Genomic DNA, 6,000 nt, shown 5'->3' with positions numbered 1-6,000 from the left:
AGGAGGCGTACAGGACCCTAACCGGGAGGATCATATCCTATGGCAAATGGAAGCTGAGCAGATATCATGATCCTGTAATTAGCCTTCCTTGAGAATCAACTGTTTCTGAATGAAAATTGGATCTTCATCCTATTCACAAAACTGCGCAAATCTGTATTTAGCATTGTTGCTCCACAAGTTTAGTAGAGTCCCTACACACTGACAGTGTTAGCACTGATCATTGTAAGGCCCCTTTTACACAGGCCAGTGATTGGGCATGAACCATGCCTTACTAATAATTGAGCAGCAATCATCCCCTCAGTAAAGGGGTGAATCGTTTATATCCCATACAGATTCATTCTTTGTGGGCAGCACATGCCTGTTTACACAGGAAATGTGCATCCAGCAAAAGGTTTTATGTGCAATGTAACAGATGTGATTACACAATAAACAAGCAAAGAGGCTCCTTTACACAGCATAATTACTGGGACTGAGCATTCATGTGAATGGTCATTCCCAACAATTGTCCCCGATCCTCAGCAGGTCATTGTATAAGGGCCTTAAAACTATGGGGCACATTTATTAAGGCCCTGGGCTGGCGGATGATCCTCTGAAGTGACGCAGGCCTCCCCATAAGTTCAGCGCTCACAGCGCCAGTTCTAAATGTAAGAGAAGTTCCGAGCTGTCTTACATTTAGGTCATTTTCTACGCCTAAAACAGGCGCAGAAAATGGTAAATGAGACAGGCGCCAGCCCATCCACTTCCCCGCCCATAATATTAGACCTGTTGTGAGCATGGCGAAGTAGCATATAGCGTAGAAAAAGGTCTAAATGTAAGACAGCTAAGAATCTGTCTTGCATTTAGAACTGGTGGAGGATCCGCCAAAGTTATGAAGAGGCCGGCGCCTCTACATTAGTGTACAATAAGCATATTTTTCGATGTTTCAGAACAAGGCAATTTTTGGAACGTTTCTTTAATTTAAAAGTGCAACAAATCCAGTAGCGTGTTATTAAACCTCCTGACTGAGCTGAGGCGAAATGCGTGTCGAGGTTCCTAGCCTGTCCCGTGCCTACTGCCTTTACCCTCCATCATGTCTCATGGTATGCCTTAATCTTCTATCTGTTGTCCACAGATGAGCTCCCTCATATCCTTTATAATAAGGCTTGGTGTGTGTGGTCTCACTTATGTGAGGGCTCTACATATATTTTTATTTTTTACCTTTGCATTGCTAGACTCTAGTAGCCGCCAGATGAATCTCAGCCATGCACCAGAGTGGCGATCACATTTACTAACATTAGAATAGTCATATTTTATGTGCTATTGTATTGTGAATCACCCTGCTGCATATTATTGGTATACTTGACATGTGTTCCATCTGTTGGCGGGTAGCAGAGACACTGGCCAGTGGATTGCGGCATCCGGTTTTTCTGCTGACTCTTCATATTCTTTTCTTGTTATCTCTAATATTTTAATAATCATGATATGTTTATTATAATTAAAGTATACATTTTTTGGAATACATTGGGCATTCATTTGTTGTTTGTTTAACAACATTATAGGCTTATATGGTTGTCTCTTCCCTGCCCTAAACTACGGTTTTATAGTGAGGCTTTTTTGTTTGGTTCTATGTTTGTTAACACCGTCAACCATGTGTTCACCCATAGCTATATATCACTGCCACTCTCGCATAGTTACATAGAATGAAAGACTTAAATTCATCAAGTTTAAACTTTTTCAGACCAATTATACAACATTGATTACTAAGTATTATAAGGCCTCCTGCACACAGCCATATCCATTTTGCAGTCCGCAAATTGCGGATTTGCAAAATACAAATGCTGTCCACCATCCTGGTCTGAAGACTTTCTAAATGCACTGTATAGCTATGGTGCAATATATTAAACAAAACCTTTTTTTTTTTATAACCAGTGACAATTTTTTGTAATCTGATTTTATTTTGATTATGGGGGCAGCCATCTTGTCTGCCCTGTTAACAGTATTTAGAGATATGCGTTATAGCAGCCACTATGGGCCATAGATAGAAAAGAGTGGAGGGTATTTATGGGACAGTTTTGCGGCCCATGCCAAGGTCATTGTACAAGTAAGGATGCACAAAGACCCCATAAAAGTAGACTTGCGCTGCTGTAAAGTAAATTCCAGGGGGCATACAGAGCATTACCTGAATAAGGCTACTTTCACATAAGCATTTTACCTGTACGGTTTTGAGATCCGGCAGGGGGATCTATTTTGGTGCACTCCGTTCTGGTTTGTTCATTTTTGTCCTCTTTAAAAATGAAAAGCTGAAGCGTTGTGCTGTGGTGTTGACACAGTGTGACGGATCTCAAAACCAGACAGCACAACGCTAATGTGAAAATAGCCTTAAAGGAAGAATGGGCATTTGCAGTACCACAGACGTTAGAAGGAGTAGATAAGCTGACAACCATCTCTTGTGGATGGTGGTCCAATGTTTTTTATACAGAGGTCATAAGTCATTGTAAGGGCTTATGGACATGAATGTGTTCCAGTCGTGTCCGTATTGTGGCCCGCAAACAATATACGGGCATCTGCCATGTGCACATAGTGTCACGTATACGCATCCATTCACTTGAATGGGTCCGCAATCCACAAGATATGGGGCAGAGGCACGGAGGGGAAGGCTACGGAAGCACTACAGAGTGCTTCCGTGGCATTTCAGTCCATGCCTCTGCACTGCAAAAAAATAGAACATGCTTAAATAATCTTCCCGGTGTGGACAGATCACAGACCCATTCAAGTTGAATGGGTCTGCATCTGCCAGCACAGGCCACATGGATGGTGCCTGAGCATTAGGGGCTACAATTTGCACTTCCCAATACACGGCATGGGCGGCAGACATTCGTGTGCATGAGCCATAACCCTGTCTGTGAGAATGAGATGACTGCTGAAAAGCAATCTGTACATAATAGGAAATAGCACCTATTATTATGCTTAGAGGCCAGTGCAAAAACAGGTAATTTACTGATTAAAAAAACAAAATACAAAAGTTTTCTGTAATCATTAACGCCTTTCTAACATCTTCTGTATATGTACAGTAGATGTCTGAACTTTAAAGATGGCGCCATCATTGCCACTGGTTTTTTGCTGTGTCAGACACTCAAGGCTAATGTCTGATCAGGAGTAACACCGATCACAGACATTTAAAAGGGATTGTCCGGGTTAAGAGCTGAACCTGGACATATCCCCATCTTCACCTCTCTGATATAAGCATCAGAGCATTCCATGCTCCGATGCTCTCCTTTGCACTGCACTGAATTGCGAAGGGCAAATTTTGGGGAGTTCTGGTGATGTACCCGGCTTTCCATAGGGACTGCTAGGTGGAGGCTTCTGCCCAGCAGTGAGCCCGGTGACATCACCGACACCAATGAGCAGGCTTTAGCTCTGCCCAAGCCTGTAAAACGGCTAGGGCAACGCTAAAGCTAGTCAATCAGAGCCGGTGACGTCACTGGGAACACTGCTGTGCGGAAGCCTCCGCCTAGCAGTGTGCCATTGTAAACAAAAAAGCTCTTGCCCTATGCAGGGGTGAAGATGGGGATATGTCTGGGTTCAGAGCCCCTTTAACCCCTCAGATGCTGCTGTTATTTGTTACCACGGAATCTGAGAGCGCCGCTCTCCGGGGTCCAAATGGTTTCCCCCGCATTGAAATCAGGGAAGCCGTTGGTTCACTATTGTAGTCTTGGTCCCTCTGAAGGATCTGGGGCTACCACAGCAATAGTTCCTATGGCAGAGCTCCAAAGGAATGTATGGAATGTTCCAAAGACTGCAATGGTAATTCACTGCAGTCTATGAGACAAGAGATCTAATGATCACATGTTCTTGTTCCCACAAGGGACTTAATAGGTGTAAAGAAAAAAGTTTTAAAAAATATAAACATTCAAATCACCCTTCCTTTCCCATGAAAAAACCACGAAGATTAATTCCACTACCGTTTCCCAAAACACCCATACGATTAAAATATAAACATATTAACCCATATGGTGAACGCTGTAATAGGAAAAAAAATATCAAAATGGTCAATTAGCAGTTTTTTTTTATTGCTTCACCTACCAAAAAATGTAATTGAAAGTGATCAAAAAAGCATACACACTCCAGAATATTATCACCGAATACTACAGATAGCGAGCCCTCACATAGCTCAGTAGATATAAATATAAAAAAAGTTATGGGGGTCAGAAAATTCTGATGCAAATGAAAAAATCTTCCCAAAGTCTTTTTTTAGTTTTAAAACACATGAAAAGTTATGTAAATGTGGTATTGCTGTAATTGGACTGACCCGGAGAATGATGGGAACAGTTTTATTTGAAGGGGGGAACGGCATAAAGTCAAAACCCATAAACCTATGGCGGAAATGCATTTTTTTTCCAACTTCACCCTATTTGGAATTTTTTTCCAGTTTCCCACTAACTCCTATGGAACATAAAAAAAAATCTCGTCCTGCAAAGGAAAAAGAAACAAGCCCTTATACGGCTATGTGAACGGAAAAATAAAAAAGTTATGGCAGGGAGTGAAAAATAAAAACGGAAAATCGCCATGTTAGGAGGGGGTTAATACATCAGACTCGCTAAGAGTATGATTTATTCTTTGATTGCTCCTATCACACCCAACCAGCATATTGGGATAGCACAGGAAGGAGGGAATTGTTCCTTCCATATACAGTCGTGGCCAAAAGTTTTGAGAATGACACAAATATTAGTTTTCACAAAGTTTGCTGCTAAACTGCTTTTAGATCTTTGTTTCAGTTGTTTCTGTGATGTAGTGAAATATAATTCACGCACTTCATACATTTCAAATGTCAAATCGACAATTACATGACATTTATGTAAAGAGTCAGTATTTGCAGTGTTGGCCCTTCTTTTTCAGGACCTCTGCAATTCGACTGGGCATGCTCTCTATCAACTTCTGGGCCAATTCCTGACTGATAGCAACCCATTCTTTCATAATCACTTCTTGGAGTTTGTCAGAATTAGTGGGTTTTTGTTTGTCCACCCGCCTCTTGAGGATTGACCACAAGTTCTCAATGGGATTAAGATCTGGGGAGTTTCCAGGCCATGGACCCAAAATGTCAACGTTTTGGTCCCCGAGCCACTTAGTTATCACTTTTGCCTTATGGCACGGTGCTCCATCGTGCTTGAAAATGCATTGTTCTTCACCAAACTGTTGTTGGATTGTTGGAAGAAGTTGCTGTTGGAGGGTGTTTTGGTACCATTCTTTATTCATGGCTGTGTTTTTGGGCAAAATTGTGAGTGAGCCCACTCCCTTGGATGAGAAGCAACCCCACACATGAATGGTCTCAGGATGCTTTACTGTTGGCATGACACAGGACTGATGGTAGCGCTCACCTTTTCCTCTCCGGACAAGCCTTTTTCCTGATGCCCCAAACAATCGGAAAGATTCTTCATCTGAGAATATGACTTTGCCCCAGTCCTCAGCAGTCCATTCACCTTATTTTCTGCAGAAGATCAATCTGTCCCTGATGTTTTTTTTGGAGAGAAGTGGCTTCTTTGCTGCCCTTCTTGACACCAGGCCATCATCCAAAAGTCTTCGTCTCACTGTGCGTGCAGATGCGCTCACACATGCCTGCTGCCATTCCTGAGCAAGCTCTGCACTGGTGGCACTCCGATCCCGCAGCTAAATCCTCTTTAGGAGACGATCCTGGCGCTTGCTGGACTTTCTTGGACGCCCTGAAGCCTTCTTAACAAGAATTGAACCTCTTTCCTTGAAGTTCTTGATGATCCTATAAATTGTTGATTGAGGTGCAATCTTAGTAGCCAGAATATCCTCGCCTGTGAAGCCATTTTTATGCAACGCAATGATGGCTGCACGCGTTTCTTTGCAGGTCACCATGGTTAACAATGGAAGAACAATGATTTCAAGCATCACCCTCCTTTTAACAGGTCAAGTCTGCCATTTTAACCCAATCAGCCTGAGATAATGATCTCCAGCCTTGTGCTCGTCAACATTCTCACCTGAGTTAACAAGACGATT

This window comes from Bufo bufo, chromosome 2, assembly GCF_905171765.1.
Source record: "Bufo bufo chromosome 2, aBufBuf1.1, whole genome shotgun sequence".
Classification (NCBI taxonomy): Eukaryota; Metazoa; Chordata; class Amphibia; order Anura; family Bufonidae; genus Bufo; species Bufo bufo.
This window is presented reverse-complemented; position numbering follows the sequence as displayed.